The sequence below is a fragment of the Oncorhynchus keta genome, chromosome 29 (assembly GCF_023373465.1).
Source record: "Oncorhynchus keta strain PuntledgeMale-10-30-2019 chromosome 29, Oket_V2, whole genome shotgun sequence".
Classification (NCBI taxonomy): domain Eukaryota; kingdom Metazoa; phylum Chordata; class Actinopteri; order Salmoniformes; family Salmonidae; genus Oncorhynchus; species Oncorhynchus keta.
The window spans coordinates 44088246-44111359 of NC_068449.1; the positions used below are offsets into that span (position 1 = coordinate 44088246).

The following is a 23114-nucleotide window of genomic DNA, read 5'->3' on the forward strand; positions in this document are numbered from 1 at the left end:
CATTCCACAGGCCACAATCAACTGCCCGATCAACTCTCTGTGAAGGAGATGTGCGAATGAGATGCGCTGCATGAGATAGATAGATGGTGGTTTTCTGATCCACGCCCCTACTTTATTTTGTACACTATATATATTACACAAAACCCCTTCAAATTAGTGGATTCGGCTATGTCAGCCATAACCGTTGCTGACAGGTGTATACAATCGAGCACACAGCCATGCAATCTCCATAGGGAAACATTTGCATAGAATGGCCTTTCAACGTGGCACAGTCATAGGATTCAAACAAGTCAGTTCGTCAAATTCTTGCCCTGCTAGAGCTGCCCCGGTCAATTGTAAGGGCTGTTATTGTGATGTGGAAAGTTATAGGAGGAACAACGGCTCAGCTGCGAAGTGGTAAGCCACACAAGCTCACAGAACAGGAACACAGAGTGCTGAAGAGCGTAGCGCGTAAAACTCCTCTGTCCTCGGTTGCAACACTCACCACCAAGTTCCAAACTCATGAAATGGGTTTCCATGGCCGAGCAGCCACACACAAGCATAAGATCACCATGTGCAATGCCAAGCGTCGGCTGGAGTGGTGTAAAGCTTGCCACCATTGGACTCTGGAACAGTAGAAATGTTCTCTGAAGTGATGAATCATGCTTCACCATCTGGCAGTCTGGCGGATGAATCTGGGTTTGGAGGATGCCAGGAGAATGCTGCCTGCCCCAATGCATAGTTGCAACTGTAAAGTTTGGTGAAGTAGGAATAATGGTCTGGGGCTGTTTTTCATGCTTCGGGCTGGGCCCTTTAGTTCCAGTGAAGGGAAATCTTAACGCTACAGCACACAATGACATTCCAGATGATTCCGTGCTTCCAACTTTGTGGCAACAGTTTGTGGGAGGCCCTTTCCTGTTTCAGCATGACAATGCCCCTGTGCATAAAGTGAGATCCATACAGAAATATTTGTTGTTGTTGTTATTTTAGCCCTTTTTCTTCCCAATTTCTTGGTATCCAATTGGTAGTTACAGGCTTGACTCATTGCTGCAACACCCGTACGAACTCGGGAGAGATGAAAGTCGAGAGCCGTGTGTCCTCCGAAACATAACCCAACCAAGCCACACTGCTTCTTGTCACAATGCCCACTTAACCCGGAAGCCAGCCGCACCAATGTGTCGGGGGGGAAACGCCGTACACCTGGCGACCGTGTCAGCATGCACTGCGCCCAGCCCGCCACATGAGTCGCTAGCGCGTGATAGGACAAGAACATTCCTAGTGGCCAAACCCTCCCCCTAACCCGGACGACGCTGGGCCAACTGTGCACCGCCCCATGGGTCTCCCGGGTCGCGAACCCAGAATCTCTAGTGGCACAGCTAGCACTGTGATGCGGTGCCTTAGACTACCGCGCCACTAGGGAGGCCTATGCCCATGATTTTGGAATGAGATGCTCAACAAGCAGTATAGATATGAAGGTTCTTTCTCCATCTTCCTCACATTCCTGTCTCTGATTCTCTCTCGCTCTCTACACGTATGATTGTAAAGTAATGCTACAAAAAAAAAAAAAAAAAAATGTGCATGTATTTTCCAAAACGTAACATCTGTAAATACTTTATTTTCAAGGTTATTTGAAAAGAAAATGTGTTTACCTCCATTATAGTGAATATTTTAGGTTCAGCTACTGTAATGCTTTGTCAGAAATGTTCAAGTTTATGTTGTGCAGCTTTGATGGGTGCAGAGTTCAATCATATAGTGTTTACTGGCTTTTTAAGACAGTGTGCATATTGCAATGTTTACATTTATTTAAAGAGGCACAACAGCATTTGGATAATATTGTATTTTCTCAAAATTGTCATTTAGCACCAATCAATGTATTTTTCATACACAGACACTTGATGTAAAACTCATGCTAGCTTGCATATTCATGAATGTACCCAAGTATATAAATTGTGCAAATAATTGTTAAAACTGCAAAAAAAAATATTACAGAATGCCTCTATTCTATTTGCCTATGCTGGCTACTGTGTGAGTATGCATTGATTGAATAAAGGTGTTTGTTGTCCAATGCTTGTGATCTAACACTATCTTCAATCCCTACTTTAAAAAGTTGCACTTCCTCATTTTTCAGGTGTTCATCGTTCACTTGATTTATTCACTGTTCAAGAAAAGACAGGAACGTGGGTGATGATGTTTCTCCAAACTGCTCCAAATGACATATCTGAGAGGTCCATTTGGACTATGAAGAACTACTAGTTATTGAGATCTGCTTCGAGAAGCTCTTAATTAAGTGCAAAGGCAAGGCTACTGTATTTCAACACAATGTCACACACCAGTCTAAACAGTTGATCATCATTGCTCATGCTCTAGTGGGCCTCAACACTCTCTCCCCTATAATCATTGCTCATGCTCTAGTGGGCCTCAACACTCTCTCCCCTATAATCATTGCTCATGCTCTAGTGGCCCTCAACACTCTCTCCCCTATAATCATTGCTCACGCTATAGTGGCCCCCAACAAGCTCTCCCCTACACGAATAAACCACTATAGAGTGTCAGTGTGTCATCCATGATTACAGCCAGATGTTGGGTATTGTAAGGACAGACGCTGGAGACGAGAAGCAAGTACAGGGAGTGAACATTTAATGAAACACAGACAGGAACAGAATATGGACAGCGTCTTGACAGGGGAAAACAAAATGACAATAATGCTGACACGGGGATGAAACAGAGGAAAGAGACAGATATAGGGAAAGCAATCAAAACTTGAAGGAGTCCAGGTGAGTCCAATGAGCGCAGATGCGCATAATGATGGTAACAGGTGTGCATAATGAAGGGCAGCCTGGCGCTCGAGGGGAAGCGAGAGCAGACGTGACAGGAATACTTATATGTAAATGGGGTGGAACAATTCCTTCTTTTGTACAATTTTATTTGTGAAACTTAAAAAGTTTGAAAAATTATTAGAAGTCATGTCTCATTGCCTTGTCACATACAGTGGGGCCAAAAAGTATTTAGTCAGCCACCAATTGTGCAAGTTCTCCCACTTAAAAATATGAGAGGCCTGTCATTTTCATCATAGGTACACTTCAACTATGACAGACAAAATGAAAAAAAAAGAAAAAGAAAATCACATTGTAGGATTTTTAATGAATTTATTTGCAAATTATGGTGGAAAATAAGTATTTGGTCAATAACAAAAGTTTATCTCAATACTTTGTTATATACCCTTTGTTGGCAATGACAGAGTTCTGTAAGTCTTCACAAGGTTTTCACACACTGTTGCTGGTATTTTGGCCCATTCCTCCATGCAGATCTCCTCTAGAGCAGTGATGTTTTGGGGCTGTTGCTGGGCAACACAGACTTTCAACTCCCTCCAAAGATTTTCTATGGGGTTGAGATCTGGAGACTGGCTAGGCCACTCCAGGACCTTGAAATGCTTCTTACGAAGCCACTCCTTCGTTGCCCGGGCCGTGTGTTTGGGATTATTGTCATGCTGAAAGACCCAGCCACGTTTCATCTTCAATGCCCTTGTTGATGGAAGGAGGTTTTCACTCAAAATCTCACGATACATGGCCCCATTCACTCTTTCCTTTGCATGGATCAGTCATCCTGGTCCCTTTGAAGAAAAACAGCCCCAAAGCATGATGTTTCCACCCCCATGCTTCACAGTAAGTATGGTGTTCTTTCGATGTAACTCAGCATTCTTTGTCCTCCAAACACGACGAGTTGAGTTTTTACCAGAAAGTTATATTTTGGTTTCATCTGACCATATGACATTCTCCCAATCTTCTTCTGGATCATCCAAATGCTCTCTAGCAAACTTCAGACGGGCCTGGACATGTACTCGCTTAAGCAGGGGGACACGTCCATTTTTGTTTAAATGTTGGTGAGATCTTTGGTTGTTGCTCAATTTGTTTCTTTTGACCATTTTAATAAAAAACTATTACAGGAAGGTAGGCTATTTAATTTTTACTTCAATTATCTAATTATTGATATGAAAAACGGCTACATTGTGATCCTGACTCACTCATTTTGTTGATGTTGCAAGTTAAAAAAAAGAATGTTGACCAGAACTGCTCTCGGACTCACTGCATCGATTCTCTTGTCTTCTTCTTCGGAAAATACCACACACACACACACAACACCAACACGCACGCATGCACACATACACACACGCAACCAATAATAACAAGAGGCAGGGTGAAGCCGTTGCTTTTATCGAGATGTCAAATAGAATCAAACGTTATTAGGAGGTCCCAGCAACTTAAAGCTGGTGCATGTAATTTAACTTTTTTAAACATGATTTGTTACCCCTGCAAGGAATTGATTAATCAGTTACACTGTTTACCTGATATTTACTAAGAAATTACATTCTGAAGTGGTTATTACATCATATTTAGTCATCAATTACTCTTTAAATTAATTTAAACAAGCACCACTAGGCATCGTTTGGAACCAGGTAGTTACCAGTTGTTCTCTGAGGTACCAGAAAGCAACTATTGTTCCCACGTCATTTTCAAATAAATACCAGGCAATCGCCTACAGACAAACTCCACATACGAACGAGACACTTCCTGGAATCCTGGATACAACTAATGTTCTGCTTAGAATGACATTTCATCTCATTGTTTCAGCAGTCTGCATTGCCAAAAAAGACAAGACACGTTCACGTAATTTCCTTCACCAGGTGGTAAATAAGTGAATAGACCAATAACAACGAGAGTTGCAAACCTCTCTGCCAACAACAGCACCCTTTACTGGCTCCAAACATGAAACACGAAACATGGGACCAACAATTTGGATGTGCGTTCATATTTTGGTTCAGTATAACAACAGACTTTCAGTACGCTTATAGGGAAGGGCATTCAACATGTACGGCACTCGGACAAAGAACTTGATAATAAGATGATTGTGGCAGCTGTTTTGTTAGACTTCAGTGCAGCTTTTGACATTATCGATCATAACCTGCTGCTGGAAAAACGTGTGTTATGCACTGGCGCATTTTAGAATGTGATTCTTGTTGGGGCAAAAAAAAAAAAAAAAATGGAGGATGCATGCCAGCAAAGCCACTACACTACACAACACTAAACATCACATTAGTTGCACTATAACGGTGACAAACGGTGCCCACATACTGCTAGGGCCAACAGCAGAGCTTTCATTTCAGCACAATGGAGTGAATCGTTACCACTGCTACACCTGGCTATCAGCGGAGCCTTGTCTGGCAGCGAAACAGTTCATTCAGCCTCCTACATATGGTCAAGTGCCACAAAGAGGAACATGCCAATTACAATTATCCCAGAAGAGTGCAGCACGTCTGGCCCTTCGATGTACACGGAGAGCCAACATTGATAATATGCATGTCAATCTCTCCTGGCTCAGGGTGGAAGAACGATTGACTGCGTCACTGCTTGTCTTTGTGAGAGGTATTGACATGTTGAAATCACCGAGCTGTCTGTTTAAGTGACTAACACACAGCTCAGACACCCATACATGCCCCACAAGATATGCCACCAGAACAGACTACGGGAAATGCGCAGTACTACATAGAGCCATGACTACATCACGTAACTCAGTCAAGCAGTAAAATCAGATGGATTCTGATGGAACAGCGCCGACTACGAAGAGACACACAATGGCACACACACGGCATTCTCAAACACACGCTAACACACTTGCCACTGGCACTGAGTGAAGCCTGTGTGTCTGTGTATAGGTATGCTGATGACTGAACACTGTGCACACATACATTTTAATATTGTTAATTTGCTGTATTATTGATTTTGTATTGTAGATGTGTTATGGTAGAGTAGCGTGTAATAATGTGTTGTGTTATGTATTGTTGTATTGTATTGTATGTAATTGCGGTTGGACCCCATGAATTGGCAACAGCTAATGGGGATCCGGAATAAATACAAATGCAATTGTCTGTGAATTAGTATCTAATCTACATACATGCAATTGTTTGTTTGTGTGTGCATGCATGCATGTCTGACAAACCTTCAGTTTGTTATAGGTCAGTCCCAACGGTCAGGAAAACAGAGAAATGCAGCCATTGCTCAGCAACCTATTAGAGGAGCCTTCAGAGGTTAAAGAAGACCTGGTGCAAAAATCATACAATGTGATTTTATGGATTTTTGTTTTAGATTCCGTCTCTCACAGTTGAAGTGTACCTATGATAAAAAAACAATTACAGACCTCTACATGCTTTGTTGGTAGGAAAACCTGCAAAATCGGCAGTGCATCAAATACTTGTTCTCCCCACTGTATATTACAATGTTACCTTACATTATGACTGTATAAGGTCACAATTAGTCACTAGAATCAACTCAAATCAGGTTAAGAAAACCACCCAAGTTCCTGAAACATTATAGTTCCTCTTTACTGTAGTCTCCTCACATCTAGAACTTTACTTCCTGCTTCTTATTTCTGGTCAAAGGTTGCTAAAATATAATGTTGCTGTACAGTTAATTATGCTACAGAATAATCATGTACACTGCAAACATATTGTTAATTTGTCAGCAGATACTTTAGCAGTATATTTCCTTAAGTGCATACCTTGATTGCATGACACATTAATATTGTTTCTTAAGTTGCCACTAGCCTATTTAATTTCCTTGTTTGAGAAAGCTTTTGCTATGCTCGATTACAGAGAACTTTACGCTATTCCATTGATTCGGAAATACCCATAAGAAATTGAATATCCACATAATAATTGATTAGATTTTCAATCTCACCTTATGAACTTGTGTGACAGTCCGTTGAATGGTCTCACTTCCTCAGAGGACTGTATAACACTTCCTCTTACTCTCTTCCTCTTCCTCTCTATTAGATACTGTACATAATCTCTCTCTCTCGCATACACACATACCTTTTCTTGCAATCTTGAGCCATAATCTTTATGCTTAATTCTATGTAAAAAATAAATATATATATATATATATAAGAAGAAAAGTTGATGAAATGAGGAGTAGGCTACAACGAGCAACCAACTGGTAGGCTGTTGTTTTATCTGAATTGGTCTGGGGAGAAACCGCATCATGTGGCCTCAATTACGGTGCCTTCAGAATTGTTCACACCCTTTGACTTTTTCCAAATGTTGTTGTGTTACAGCCTACATTTAAAATGTATTAAATTTAGATTTTTGGTCACTAGCCTACACACAATACCCCATAATGTAAAAGTGGAATTGCATTCTATGATTTTTAAAATAAATTAATACAAAATTAAAAATAAATATTCAACCACTTTGTTATGGCATGTCTAAATAAGTTCAGAGGTAAAACATGTCCTTAATAAATCACATAATAAGTCGTATCGACTCACTTTGCCTTGCAAAGAAGGGCATCAATTGGTAGATGGATAAAAATGAAAAGAAGCAGACATTGCATATCCATTTGAGCATGGTGAAGTTATTAATTACACTTTGAATGGTGTATCTATACACCCAGTCACTACAAAGATACAGGTGTCCTTCCTAACTCAGATGCCATAGAGGAAGGAAACCACTCAGGGATTTCACCATGAGGCCAATGGTGACTTTAAAACAGTTACATAGTTTAATGGATGTGATAGGAGGAAACTGAGGATGAATCAACAACATTGTAGGTACTCCACAATACTACCTAATTGACAGTGAAAAGCCTGTACAGAATTTTAAAAATTCCAAAACATGTATCATGTTTGCAACAAGGTACTAAAGCAATACTTCAAAAAATGTGGCAGAGCAATTACAATTTTTTTCCTGAACGCAAATCCATTACAACACATTAGTAAGTACCACTCTCCATATTTTTAAGTGGCGGCTGCATCATGTTATGGGTATGCTTGTAATCATCAAGGACTTGGGGGTTTTTCAGGATGAAAAATAAATGGGACGGAGCTTAGCAAAGGCAAAATCCTAGAGGAAAACCTGGTTCAGTCTGCTTTCCACCAGACACTGGGAGATGAATTCATCTTTCAGCAGGACAATAAGCTAAAACACAATGCCAAATCTACACTGGAGTTTCTTACCAAGAAGACAGTGAATATTCCTGAGGGGCCAAGTTACGGTTTAGACTTAAATCTACTTGAAAATCTATGGCAATACCTTAAAATTGTGGTCTTGCAATGATCAACAACCAATTTGACAGAGCTTGAAGAATTCTTTAAAGAATAATGGGCAAATGATGCATAATCCAGGTGTGGAAAACTCTTTAGAGATTTACCCAGAAAGACTCACACCTGTAATCGCTGCCAAAGGTGATTCTGCAAAGTATTGACTGAGGGGTGTGAATACTTAAGTAAATTAAATATTTCTGTATATAATTTTCAATAAATGTGCAATAAAATTCGAAAAACATGTTTTCACTTTGTCATTAAGGGGTATTGTGTGTAGATGGGTGAGAGAAAACAAATATCTATTGAATTTTGAATTCAGGCTGTAACACAACAAAATGTGGAATAAGTCAGAAGGTATGAATACTTTCTGAAGGCATTGTAGCCTAGCCAGAATCCGACGAGGCGCTTATTACATTCTCTCTCTAGTCGGGAAGGCGGCTATGCCATGATCAAGACAGCGCAGAGCCAGCGACATACATGTCTCAGAAACCTCAATTGAGGGTTGAGATACGGCCCAACTGTCAAATGGAGAAGATTGAAATACTGCTAGTTTTTAATGACTGGTTTTTTCGCATGCTATAGCAGCCCATTGGATTCGAGCGTTGGGGTGAGTAGCTACAGGAAGTGTTGTCGAATCCAATAGGCTACTCCAGTCAAGACAGGCACTGCTATATAGAATGATAATAAATAATATCGTTGCTGCTGCAAATTAGCTAGCTAGTCTTGGCTGTAGCCGAATTCCCTTGGCGTCTCTCTCTCCCTCCGAACTCTCTCTCTTGGCCTGTTCTTTCCAGCTGCAACAATAAAGTGCCAGCTTCTCCCTTCTCCCCTTTAAACGTATGTTTAAAAAAACACATGTCCAGATATAAGAAAATAAAATGTATGATACTATTCGAATAATCAAATAATTTCAAACTCCCATCCCTATTTTCCGCATAGGTTATCATATACCTCTTCACCTGTTCAATTGTCATTTTAATTAATTATGTACATGGATTTTTGAAGAACTTTTATGCTTTAGGAGTTTAGTACAACTGCTACACTGGTATAAAGTAGAATAACCCAAAAAATTTAAGCAATTTTAGTATTTTCTTTACTCTTTGCCTGGTACAGTCAGTGTGCACCCTCAGCAAAACACTGCTGTCAGATCTTTTTTTTATTTTTATAATCATGATAAACGTGAGTTTAAATATGAAAAAATTGTAATTATTATAACACCTGAAAAAAAACCCACTGCAAATCTGAAGGACGTCTCTGAGGCATGGTTCTTTTCAAACTCAGAAACTCACGCATCCCTCTCCAGGCCTCATCAGACTCACCTGGACTCAGTCACATGCCTGATTACATTCGCTATATATGTCACTCCCTTCGGTACTCTCCCTAGGCCTTATTGATTCGGTTCCGTTGTTTCATGTCTGTACGCTACTCGTGTTTCTTGTTTTGTTATTTATTATTAAAAGTCACTTCCTGAACTTGCTTCCCGACTCCCAGCGTATATGTAACAGAAACTATTTTCAGTTCAGCATGACAGCATAAAGAAGGTGAAGCAGCCCGTTGAAATGCATATAGGTAATAGGTATCGACTAGGTGGTAATGTTTCAAGCGTTATTTATGTCTCCTTAATGCTCATTGTCTGTGCAACATGAGACAGCGGATGGATTATAATCACTTACAATGTATGACATATCCTTCACATTTAGTGGTGCTATCACACTGGCCAGCTAATTCAACTATTTGGGTGATGAACGAGTGTACACCGCAATTTTGGTTTGCAAATATATAGTAATGTAGTGCTCGGGTTTCGACTATTTACGTTGGACATACTATGATTACACATATTATAGTTACCATACTATAATTCCTGCAGGAGCCATTGAAATCACTTTCAATGGCTACAAACGTTTTTTTCAAAGAATACAAATTGCCTTCTACGCGTGATAACTTTTTTCTCTACGCGTGAGAAGGCCTTTGGAAATGACCTGCATATCTGCAGTTGTAGAAAAATCCAAACGCAATATATCGATTTACAAATACAAATCAAAAGGTGTTTGTTTGTGGATAGTGAATTGCATTTGTTGATAGCAATTTACATTAGTGGAAGGTGATTTACATTTGTGGATTGGTGATTTACATTTGTGGATTGGTGATTTACATTTGTGGAGTGATTTACATTTGTGGAAAGTGATTTACATTTGTGGATTGGTGATTTACATTTGTGGATTGGTGATTTACATTTGTGGAGTGATTTACATTTGTGGAAAGTGATTTACATTTGTGGATTGGTGATTTACATTTGTGGATTGGTGATTTACATTTGTGGATTGGTGATTTACATTTGTGGATTGGTGATTTACATTTGTGGATTGGTGATTTACATTTGTGGATTGGTGATTTACATTTGTGGAGTGATTTACATTTGTGGAAAGTGATTGACATTTGTGGATTGGTGATTCAAATCAAAGTTTATTTGTCACGTGTGCCGAATACAACAGGTGTACGTAGACCTTACAGTGAAATGCTTAATTTACATTTGTGGAAAGTGATTTACATTTGTGGATTGGTGATTTACATCTGTGAATACGTTTGGCATGATATTGATCACATACCCATCATTGAGACAGAGCATATAAGTGCTGTCCTTCAAGTGTTAGAAACTGTATGGACTAGTTTAAGAATATAACACAACAATGATATCATGGGGAGAGGATAGTCGATAGTCATACTGGCTTTGATTTAGTGAAGCCGAATGGTTTAGATACGACCAAAACTGATATTAGTTGCATTGATTTTATACACCTCAATCTAAAATCTAAAATTCAGGACCTGTCCTCAGGTAACAGTGTGGTCTCGTTTATCAGAAATAATGGGAGACGTTGTCAGTCGCGCGGATTCAAGAGGACCAAGATGGGATAATAATCACAGGGAAACTGAGTAGGTCTAATCTCCTTTCCAATCAATTTTTATAACATATTTTTCTGAGTTGCGGAATCATATGTTTTATGTGCTTTAGAGATTGTGAACTGTAAGGAGATGATTTGGGCTCTGAGTTGCGGAGATTCTCATACTGGTTTACTGTCTGAAGAGGGCTGAGTTCTCTGCTTGGACAAAGCCAATATTCCCAGGTGGGTTCCATTCCATATAATGATGCATTTATACATAGCTTACCCTAAAAAATGTGAGCAATACCTTATAGTAATTCTGTGTCAATGTTTTGATTGATGTTTTAGCCACCCCCACATTCAAATAGCTAAAGTATAACAACTATTTATTCGTCATTTAATTCAAATGGGCCAACTCTAATCTGATTCATCAGTTTCTTTCTTTAATTATTCTTTTCTATCAGACCATTGGATAACCTATGTAACCGACAGGTAACTCAGGTTGCATGTGGAGACCAGCATTCAATTGCACTAACACAGGGTAAATGACAATGAACACACCACTAATGGCTCGAGTTTCACAAAACGGTGTAACCTTTCTAAAAATGTAATCCTGTACAATGTTCTCACTTTGCTCTGTCCCTTTCTGGAGTTGTGTTCAGCTGGAGCAAGAACACCGCCGGGCAACTGGGACACAACAGGTACAGTATACATTATACAATGTATATGTTGTCTGTAGTTAAATATATTTAAGTAATTAAGGTCCGGACCGAAGACCATGAACAGTACATTGTTTGAAACACGTGTGCTGTGTTTAAACGAAAGCCTTCACACCCAGTAGCTCCCTCGGGCTATAGCTGGAGACCCCTGATATATCTAATATGATCCACATTTTTAAAAATTGAAATTATGTGAAAAAAAGTAAAGAAAAGTACAGAAATGTGCCTGTCTAAAAAGTATTTTGACCAGGATGAGAGAGAACAATGTTGTGCCATGCGTTTGAGTGTGATATGATGTATGTTTTGTAAATAAATCATTGTAATAAAAAGAATCATTATAAAATTAACTCAATTTTCTGTAGACCGACATGCTCCAGCTCCTGTTGATTGCCTGAATCTGAAGAAGACTGTTTTGATTTCATGTGGAGGAGAACATACTGCCGTTCTGACAAACGTTGTATATCTGTCTGACATAATAATACTTTTCCCTATCATTTGAACTAAATGTTGTTGGGACCATACAATATGTCTACATTTTATGTGTATTTATTTATATGGGTATCTCAATGTTGTAGTTTTTAGTTCCCTGGAAATTCTTATAGAAATTCTTATAGAATTAACCGTTGAGAAATATTTTAGCATTTGTGGGGCCCTCCATTTTTGGGGCCCTTTAGCATTTGTGGGGCCCTCCAATAAGATCTACTAATTTGGGCACGGAAAGCAAGGGCAGCTGGGAAATGGAGTAAAGATTGATCAGTCTGTGCCCCTCTCAGTACAACTGCCAAGTAAAACAGTCATTTATTGCATAACATTACCCGGAGTGCATACATTTTCAGAACAGATCAAACTTGAATAAACATTTCTGCTGGAGTGAACCGTTCCTTTGCATTGTGCACTCTTAGTCAGGTATGGACACAATTCGGATTGAAACATTTAGTTAGCAAAACAGAACATGGTTTGTCCTTTGTACTTAACATTGCTGTGATTTGTTGCATCGCATGTTGCATCGCATTTGCACCTTCCCAGGAGTCAATCTCAGGTCAAATGACACAACAAGCATTAGCTGAAGAAATCATTGACAAATGGATCTCAGAATGTGATTCAAAATTATGGAAAAAAGTACAGAATTGAGTATGACGTAAGTAACTAGCATTTACTGTTGTTGTTTCCTTATTTTGTTCTTGTACAGTCACATACTGAACTGAAAGAACTCAAACTAGTATTTGCAGGGAAATCACAAAAATGTTTTCGTCTGCATCATGTTTAAATGGAAGCTTTCTAGATAAAAGGTAACAGCATTTACTGTTGGTTCAAATACATGATTGACTTATGTTTGAAATATTACATAATTGAAGAATACTGGTTTAAATACGGCATAGATATTGTATTGGTTTTATTAGTTGTGACAAACATTACCAAACCTCACCAAAACAGTCTGGCCTGGGTTTGTCACCCGTCCAAGGTGCATTCCGGAACCTGGCGAAAAAGGACCAAGTTTTGACTGAGGTATTTTGTGAATATATTATACATGTATATGTAATCGTATTCCTATTCCTATGTATTCTGACATGTATCTTTGATTGCACATTGAGTTGCTGAAATACATCTAAATTGTTGTCATTATCATTTGAACGAGGGATGATTCACACACCTCTTTCATTGCACTAGGTTGAAGCTGTTGGCCAACTTCCCTCCTTGTATGAGAAGCCCATTGGAGTGGAGGGCTTGAGGGTCTATGTGCTTCTCCCTGGGCTCCTGAGGGTCCTTCACAAACAGCACAGAAGGACAGATCTCACTGAAGCCATTGCTGCTGCTATCCTCAGACTGCACCCCGACAAGCTGCAGGTCCTCAGTAATGTTGCCGTCCATTTAAAATGTGTAACGTGTGTCATCCCAAATTCAACTAATCAACAATAAGGTGTTTGTGCTGTAGCCAACTTCTATCGTCCTTGTTCATTCGCTGTCTGGCAGATTTAGACTAGGCTAAATTAACAAAACCAGAGATGATTTGAATCAAGTGTGGTAGTGCTGGGCTAAAACAAAATGTGTACACTTTGGCGATGCCCCTGGAATGATTGTGAAGTAGAACAAATTCTATGCCCCCACGAAATTGTTTGAGAAAGGAAATAAAATAAAACAAGGGCTATTTACAGGGGGTACCATTACCGAGTCAATGTGAGGGGGCACAGGTTAGTTGAGGTAATTTGTACATGTAGGTATGGGTGAAGTGACTATGCATAGATAATAAACAGTAAGTAGCAGCTGTGTAAAAACGAAGGGAGGGGGGTCAATGTAATTAGTCCGGGTGGCCATTTGATTAATTGTTCAGCAATCTTATGGCTTGGGGGTAAAAGCTGTTAAGTAGCCTTTTTGTCCTAGACTTGACGCTCCGGTAACGTCTATGACTTGGGTGACTGGAGTTTATGACAATTTTTGGGGTCTTTCCTCTGACTCCGCCTAGTATATAGATCCTGGATGGCAGGAAGCTTGGCCCCAGTGATGTACCGGGCTGTACGCACTACCCTCTATAGCACCTTATGGTCAGATGCCGAGCAGTTGCCATACCAGGTGGTGATGCAACCGGTCAGGATGCTCTCGATGGTGCAGCTATAGAACTTTGTCGATCTGAGGACCCATGCCAAATCTTTTCAGTCTCCTGAGGGGGAAAAGGTGTTGTCGTGCCCTCTTCGCGACTCTCTTGGTGTGTTTGGACCATGATAGTTTGTTGGTGATGTGGACACCAAGGAACTTGAAACTCTCGACCCGCTCCACTACAGCCCCGTCGATATTAATGGGGGCTTGTTCGGGCTGCCTTTTCCTGTAGTCCATGATCAGCTCCTGTGTCTTGCTCACATTGAGGGAGAGGATATTGTCCTGGCAACACACTGTGAGGTCTCTGACTTCCTCCATATAGGCTGTCTCATTGTTGTCGGTGATCAGGCCTACGACTGTTGTGTAGCCAGCAAACTTAATGATGGCGACGGCCCGTCTGGAAGTCGAGGATCCAGTTGCAGAGGGAGGTGTTTAGTCCCAGGGTCCTTAGCTTAGTGATGAGCTTTGTGGGCACTATGGACGCTGAGCTGTAGTCAACAGTATTCTCACATAGGTGTTCCTTTTGTCCAGATGGGAAAGGGCAGGGTGGAGTGTGATTGAGATTCCATCATCTGTGTATCTGTTGGGGCAGAATGTGAATTGGAGTTGGTCTAGGGCACATATGTCAGAGTCAAGGCCCGCGGGCCACATCCGGCCCGCGAGAAGGTTTTTTACGGCCCCTGGGATGATCTTGATTTATTATTAGAACCGGCCCGCAGACCGCAGCAAGCCGGCAGCCCGCAGATCTTTTACACGCACCAATACTACATTTCCCACAATGCAACGGTGACGCACCGAGCAGTAGGCTGCTTCATTTCAATATTTATTGGCACAGCAGTTGTCAGCATCACAGTAAAATTAACTTTCAGATACCCATCAAAAATGGCAAAACGGAAGGTGGACACTGAGAACCGGGGTTTCAAACAAGGTGGGAGTCGGAGTATTTGTTCGCGGAGGTAGCTGGAAAACCTGTGTGTCTTCTGTGTGGAGAAAGTGTGGCGGTACTGAAAGAGTATAATCTGAGACGACATTATGAAACGAAACACGCGGACAAAAACAAGAATATGGACATGGAACAAAGGCTACAAAAGGCAGAGGAATTAAAACGAGGCCTCAAATCTCGACAGGCTCTGTTCAAAAAAAGCCAAATCACAAGGCCAGGCTGCTGTCAAGGCCAGTTTTATTTTGGCAGAAGAGATCGCTAAATCAGCCCGGCCATTTACGGAGGGGATTTCATCAAAAACTGCATGATTAAAGTTTGTGACGAAGTTTGCCCAGAAAAAAGGCAACTCTTTTAAATGTGAGTCTGAGCAGAAACACCATTGCCGAGAGAGTAGACCAGTTGTCCATCAATCTAAAAGAGCAGCTTGTGAAAAAGGGAAAAGATTTCATTGCATATTCCTTGGCTGTGGATGAGAGCACCGACATTTCTGACATTGCCCAGTTGTCAATTTTCATCCGAGGAGTGGACTCCAGCCTAAGCGTGACAGAGGAGTTTTTGGCTTTACGTCCTATGCATGGCACAACTACGGGGCATGATTTGTATGAAGAGGTGTCAAGATGTGTAAATGAGATGGAGCTGCCTTGGGAAAAACTCGTGGGTTTGACAACCGACGGAGCACCTGCGTGTGTGGACACAGGAGCGGACTGGTGGCGAAGATACGGGAAAAGATGCAAGAGGAAAACGCGACAGGTGAGCTGACAGCTTATCATTGTATCATACACCAGGAAGCGTTGTGCGGTAAAGCCTTGAAAATGGAGCATGTAATGAGCATCATCACGCGCACAGTTAACTTTATCAGAGCCAAAGGTTTGAATCACCGCCAGTTCAAGGCATTTCTGACGGAGTTAGAAACGGAGCATGGTGATTTGCCTTATCACACAGAGGTGCGATGGCTAAGCCAGGGAAAGGTGCTTCAAAGATGTTTTCGAGCTTCGTGAGGAGATTTGTCTGTTCTTGGACAGCAAAGGGAAAGACACAACACAACTCCGAGACGAAATGTTTCTGTGTGAAATGGCTTTTCTGTGTGACATTACGAGTCATCTGAATGCAATGAACTTGCAGCTGCAGGGTCGGGATCGTGTCATCTCTGATATGTACAGTACAGTGAAGGCATTTAAAACCAAACTGACTCTGTGGGAGACGCAGATGCGGAAAGAAAATTTGAGCCACTTTCCCAGCTGCCAGACCATGAAAGAGAAGCTCTCTACCAGTGCGTTCCCGAGCGCACAGTTGGCTGATAAAATAGGTATGCTTGCCGCTGACTTTCGACGCCGATTTGCTGACTTTGAAGCACAAAAAGCAGGTTGGAACTGCTCGGTAACCCATTTGCTGTTGACGTGGAAAGCTCACCACCAAACCTCCAAATGGAGTTGATTGACCTCCAATGCAATGATGCACTGAGGGCAAAATATGCGGCAGTGGGTGCTGCGGAGTTCGCCCGTTCCTCCCGACACAATGCCCCAGCTGCGCATCCAGGCTGCTCAAACGTTGTCTATGTTTGGCAGCACATACCTGTGTGAACAACTGTTTTCTTTGATGAACTTGAACAAAACATCACACAGAAGTCGACTTACTGCTGAACACCTCCACTCAATTCTGAGGATTTCCTCAGCTCAGAGCCTTACCCCGAACATTGATGAACTTGTGGAAAAGATGGGACACCACCAAGTATCACCCTCAACCTCAAACAAGTGAACATTACTGTGCAATCACATATTTAGAGTTTTTACTCAGTTCAAGTTTAAAAGTTAAAGTTTAATATTTGTTTTCACTGCATGTTACTTCTCCTTAAACAAAGTGTTGTTTTTGATTAATAGATTTTTGCACTTTATTTTATTGTATTTCAATCCAATTATATTTTTAAAATATTTCAGTTGAGTGGATGATAGAAAATTGCTATTATTGTTTTTTTCTTTGAAGTAAATTTAGCCCACTTTTGCTAAAATAGAAAATATAGGCTACTGATGGTGCCTTGAATACCGGTTTCTTTCATTTAATGTTCATGTTATGGGGATTTTTATATAAAGGAAATTTGTCTTTTGTGTCTGTTGAAAATTAAAGATTACTGACAGAGCCATAAGAAAATATTGCTTTATTTATCTGATCATATTGGAATATATTTGTTAGGTTTTCAGTAGGTTCAATTAGGTTCACTAGACTATATGCGTCATTTAAAAAATTTTCAATGAACATTCGAACAGTCCGGCCCTCGGCTTGTAGCTAAATTTTTTATTTGGCCCTCCGTCCATTTGACTTTGACACCCCTGGTCTAGGGTGTCCGGGATGATGCTGTTGATGGCTACCGAAGTGAGTGCTACAGGGCGGTAATCATTTAGGCAGGTTACCTTTGCTTCCTTGGGCACAGGGACTACATCAGTCTGCTTGAAACATGTAGGTATTAAAGACTCGGTCAGGGAGAGGTTGAAAATGGCAGTGAAGACCCTTGCCTGTTGGTCCGTGTATGCTTTGAGTACACGTCCTGGTAATCCGTCTGGCCCCGTGGCTTTGAATGTTGACCTGTTTAATTAAAGGTCTTGCTCAAATCATCTACCGAGAGAATTATCACACAGTCGTCCGGAACAGCTGGTGCTCTCATGCATGCTTCAGTGAAAGGTATTTCGCTCGTCTGGTAAGCTCGCTTCACTGGGCAGCTCGCGTCTGGGTTTGTAGTCCGTAATAGTTTTCAAGCCCTGCCACATCCGACGAGCATCAGAGTCATGTAGTATGATTCATTCTTAATCCTGTATTGACGCTTTGCCTGTTTGATGGTTTGTCTGAGGGTGTAGATGGATTTCTTAAAGCATCTGGGTTAGTGTCCCAGCTGTTATTGACAAATAGACACACACCCCACCTCTCGTCTTACCAGACATAGCTTCTCTGTACTGCTGATGCATGGAAAATCCCACAAGCTCTATATTGTCAGTGTCGTCGTTCAGCTACGACTCTGTGAAACATAAGATATTGCAGTTTTTAATGTTCCTTTGGTAGGATACTCTTGAACGTAGATCATCCAATTTGTTTTCCAATGATTGCACGCTGGCCAATAGAACGGATGGCAGTGGAGGTTTACTTACTTGCCTACAAATTCTCAGAACCTTTTTCTCCGTCTTTTCTTCACGCAAATGATGGGGATTTGTGCCCGTTCCCGAGAAAGCAGTATATCCTTCGCATCGGACTCCTTAAAGGAAAATTCTTTGTCCAGTTCGAGGTGAGTAATCGCTGTTCTGATGTCCAGATGTTATTTTTGGTCATAAGAGAATGTAGCAGCACATTATGTACAAAATAAGTAAGAAGATAAGTTACAAACAATGCAAAAAAAACGAACAAAATATCACAGTTGGTTAGGAGCACATAAAACTGCAGCCATCCCCTCCGGTGCCATTATCCCTCGGCCAATCTGTGTGCTATCATGTCCTGGATGTGACCGACTCATTGAAGCTCTTTGTCATGACCAAGCACATTGGGGTGTGGAAGAAGGCCCTGTTGGTGATTCTGAAAAGTAAACATATTCAACGCACCCGTGTCCCTGGGGTCAAACACCTTCTCCAGGTCCTCGGCCATCTCCACAGAGTCCGTGTCCATGCTTCTCTGCTCGTACTGTCAATCCATTTATAAAGCTGATTTCCCATTTTAACCAGTCAACTTCCGGGACCAATCTGGTGCCAGGGTGGCAGCTGTTTCAATGCAACCTATTTAGAACTGATGAGACCTATCTGAGACTTGATAAAATGATATTTTGCTGACTCACATGGAAAATATTTTGCTAATAATTTTGTATTTATTGTCAAAATGTATTTTACTTTTCTATATTTCAAAGGCAAACCAAAAAGCTGGAGAGACCCAGAACGTTCCAGACAGTACCTTTTGTATCCATCAAAAGGTACTGTCTGGAACGTTCTGGATCTCTCCAGATTTTTGGTTTGCCTTTGATGTTCACTTCAATCACATATTTCTAGGGGAGGATGTAAAGCTTTGGTGTTTATGTTCAAAGAAGGTAAAAACATATATTTTGTATAAGTCACTGATTGCTAACCATGCTATTTTCTGTCAGTCTTGAGGTGTTTTGACGTTTGTTGTTTGGGTCTTAGAAAGTGTCCTAGGCTGCATCTCAATAGAGGCTTGAGATTTCCTCTACCTGAACTTATCTGGAAAGAGAGAGTGAAGGAAACATTTTGCTTTACTACTAGAGAATCTTTCTCACTTGCTAAAGTTAATTTCAGTGCAGATCAACGTAATTAGACGAAGAAGCTCCTTAATTGAGATGCATTGTACACTTTATTTTCCATCACTTTCAAGATGTGGATCAGACACCTGCCATCTTTCGTCATTAACCCATTCTCGATGAATCTGCACAGCAAGATAAACATTTTTTAACGCATTTCAATGCCGCACTCACAAACGTAATGAAACTTGCTTCTCAATATATATTATTTTAATATACAGCAGATAGTATAAATCAGGGTGGCTAAACCCCCTACTGGAGACCAACTGACTGTGTATGCAGGCTTTTGCTCTTGCCCTGCTCTAACACACCTGGTTCCACTAATCAGCTGCTCACCAGGACCTTCATTAGCTGAATCAGGTGCGTTAGAACAGGGCCGGAGCAAAAGCCTGCATTCCAAGCAGCTCCAGAATGTTGACCGCCACTACTGAAGAAACCAACCATATTTCTTAACCTTTTTGATGGGAGAAACGGGTTGAAATGAATACCTGTCTTGTACTAGAAGAGCACTGACTGAAGACTTAATATTGTACTGTATGCATTGCAGAATCCCCCTGCTCCGTTCGTTGAGCTGAGGCTGAGGAGAGCATCACTCATCGAACACACTTTCCATTTAGGAATGATAGCTTTCCAATGATGAGACAATGTTTTGAACAGAGAAGGGCTACGCCGAAACGTTGTGCTTACCCCTCTCAGGTGTATTTTGACGAGGATGCGAGGTTGACAGACGTCTCCATTTGTCTGATAGGCTGTTGGTACCCGAGTCTGGGATGTTCATGTACAGCGACACCAAGACGCTGGCCTGGTTCCCTGCAAAGGTGACGGCACGTTTAGGGAAATCACACATGGATTATGAGGTTGTCCACGCCTCACCACATTATTTTATGATTATCAATAATCATTGGACTTTCAAATAGCTTCAAAGGTGTTGGTAGTGAAACACTGTAATGTTATGTTCCTAGAGAGGAACTACTACAGAATTACTACTGTATTACTAGCCTACTACTGTATTCTAGAACCCACATTACCTTCCCTTTACTGCATATCAAGCAGGTTATCAACAGCATGTCCTATACTTTCACTCATGGCGTATTTCTTGTCTCTTGTCCAACCCATCCTCACTAACAGCCTAGAGTGGAGGAGAAGCATTATTTCCTGTTTGGGGTTCTCTGTGGGATGGCCCAGTACAACAACAACATGGTGCACTTCCCCTTCACCATGGCATTCTTCAAGAAGCTGGTGAACATCAAGACCTCTTTAGAGGACTTGAGAGAGTTTAGCCCCATTGAAGCAGGGTAAGTTTATACCATAACGTATTTTTATCCTTTAGTCAGTAATGTATTATATTACAGGCAGTTGTATTTGTTATAAGGACACCAAGGACAGATTAAGAAATTGCATCTCGAGGCATTTCATTGCATCTCGGGGACATGGCTCTTGCTCTGTGTGGATAAACAATGATGACTTATTTAGATAAATAGTTTTTTATTGATTAGTGGATCATTATTTGTTGATTGCCCATTTATAATTGTCACATCTGTTGTCACATATTATTTTCAATGCTTTTTAAGGACTTTGCAGTACATCTTGGATTATCCTGATGATGATGTCGAAAATATGGACATGACTTTCTCAGTATGTAATGCATTTAAACAGTTTGATCAATGAACAAATAATATGTAACATAATACAGATGTGGGATCTTAATTTGATCACTATTTTGTTGTTGACAATTTTCCCTCACAGCAGGAAATGCAAACTTGTAGTGTATTCTAGGTTTTAAAGGTCTGGGGCCTAGTGGTTAGAGGTAGCCTAGTGGTTAGAGCGTTGGGCCAGTAACCAAAAGGTTGCTGGATTAAATCCCCGAGCTGACAAGGTAAAAATCTGTCATTCTGCCCCTGAACAAGGCAGTTCACCCACTGTTGTAAATAAGAATTTGTTCTTAACTGACTTGCCTAGTTAAATAAAGGTTAAATAATAAAATAATAAAAAAAGTAATTACAAGGCTTCTAAAGTTAGTTATTCCACTTTAAAATGACAGACTTGATTTGCCCTTACGAAAAAATGCATCAAAATGTCCATTAATATAATACACATAAACATTTCCTGTTGCAGGATTATTTTCCTGCTGTATCAAATTGGCTCAAATTAAGATCCTACATCTGTAGTTAATTGAAGTGAAGCGGTATGAATAACTGGACATAAGATCAATTATATTATTTCAGTGTGTCTCTCCCAGATCACTCCCATCTATTTGTCCATACCCTCAGTCTGCAGTGTTGTCATTGTTCATTTACCTCACTATTTTCATTACTCACTATTTATAGGTGATGTGGGGTGACATAGCGGTTGGACCTCGTCACAAGTGCTAACAAGCAAGATTATAGCAATATTTACAACTGACAAAATACAAGGTTTGCAGTATGACACATTTTTCCATTGCTACAGCTGCCAAGGTTGGGGTCAATTCCATTTTAGCAAAAATAATCTCAACCTGAAATGTAATTGTATGAATGGAAAAACCATAATTGAAAGTAAATAGGTCTTTTCATTCCTTGAATTGACACCAACTAGAATTGACACCAACCTATATTAGCTACAACTCAATGGATCGCTGACTCGGTCTGTCATTCTTTTGACAGGAAGGAGTTTGTTGACACCTATGTGAACTACATCTTCAACCAGTCAATAGAGAAGGTGTTTGAAGAGTTCAGGAAAGGCTTCTTCAAAGTGTGTGACATGGACGTGGTGGAGTTCTTACCAGCCAGAGGAACTGAGGGGAGTGATGGTGGGGAAGGAGAACGTCGACTGGGAAACGCTGAAACAGGTCAGAACCATGTGTTGTTACTACATGACTGAAGCTCAGTCCCAACTCTGCCCCTAGCCAATTGTCTTCATCTGAGAGCATTAGACAAGTAAAAACATATAAGACATGGTGAAAATGTCACCTAGCCTGTCAGAGGGCAAGATGGAGCCTAAAAAAAACAAGTGTCCTTGGGGTTGATTTGAGATTCATGGTCAACATGTTCTCTGTAACACGTTCTGCAACCTGGCTAAAACGTTGTTTTCAATACATTGATTTGACAAATGGTTTGAATTGTGTCAAGTGTCTATTGCTTCACCATATTATGGGCATCTCAACATCATCACATTCTGGGAGGTGTTTGAGGAACTGACAGGGGATTAAAAGAAAGCTTTCATGTGTAAGTGTGCAACATTTTCATTATAACAGATGAACACATAAGTAGGCTACTGATAATTTAAGTTATATTATGTCATTTACCACCTGTGATCGTGTGCCCATCCTGGGTATGAACCAGACCAGGAAGAGGGTCCAAACCCTTCTCAACTCCTCCCAAAAGCATTTCCCAGAGGCACTGACCTGTCACTCTCTTGTTGCAGCTTCCCATATACCCCTTCAAAGAGACACTACAGAGCCAGCTTATAGAGCCACAACAGAGGCTTCTGGAATGAATAAGGGTGTATAATGTTGCTGCTGTATTTTACACACCTCTCCTGTGTTCATCTTTTCATTGTTCCATAGTTGTGTTTAAGATTTGGATTGTTTTAATGTAGGGTTGTATTTTAAATCTTAACTTCATCTGTGCGGCACTGTGTCATTTGTG

The 23114-nt window shown here is 40.8% G+C and overlaps 1 protein-coding gene and 1 long non-coding RNA gene across 2 annotated transcripts in view; one reads left to right on the forward strand and one right to left on the reverse strand.

The window, feature by feature from the left end:
• The window catches only part of LOC118362944 (N-acyl-aromatic-L-amino acid amidohydrolase (carboxylate-forming) B-like), a 76848-nt gene that overhangs the window by 49635 nt on the left and 4099 nt on the right, over positions 1-23114 (reverse strand). Inside the window, exons 6-7 of the mRNA XM_052486606.1 lie at positions 22250-22306; positions 20176-20298 (exon numbers count right to left, since the gene is read on the reverse strand). The gene's annotated coding sequence lies outside the window, so the exon portion shown is untranslated. The remainder of the gene's footprint in view (positions 1-20175; positions 20299-22249; positions 22307-23114) is intronic.
• LOC118362950 (uncharacterized) lies at positions 20627-23037 on the forward strand. Its single transcript, XR_004821293.2, has 5 exons — positions 20627-20783; positions 21060-21123; positions 21816-21902; positions 22131-22315; positions 22891-23037. It is a non-coding gene; the product is annotated as an uncharacterized LOC118362950 (long non-coding RNA).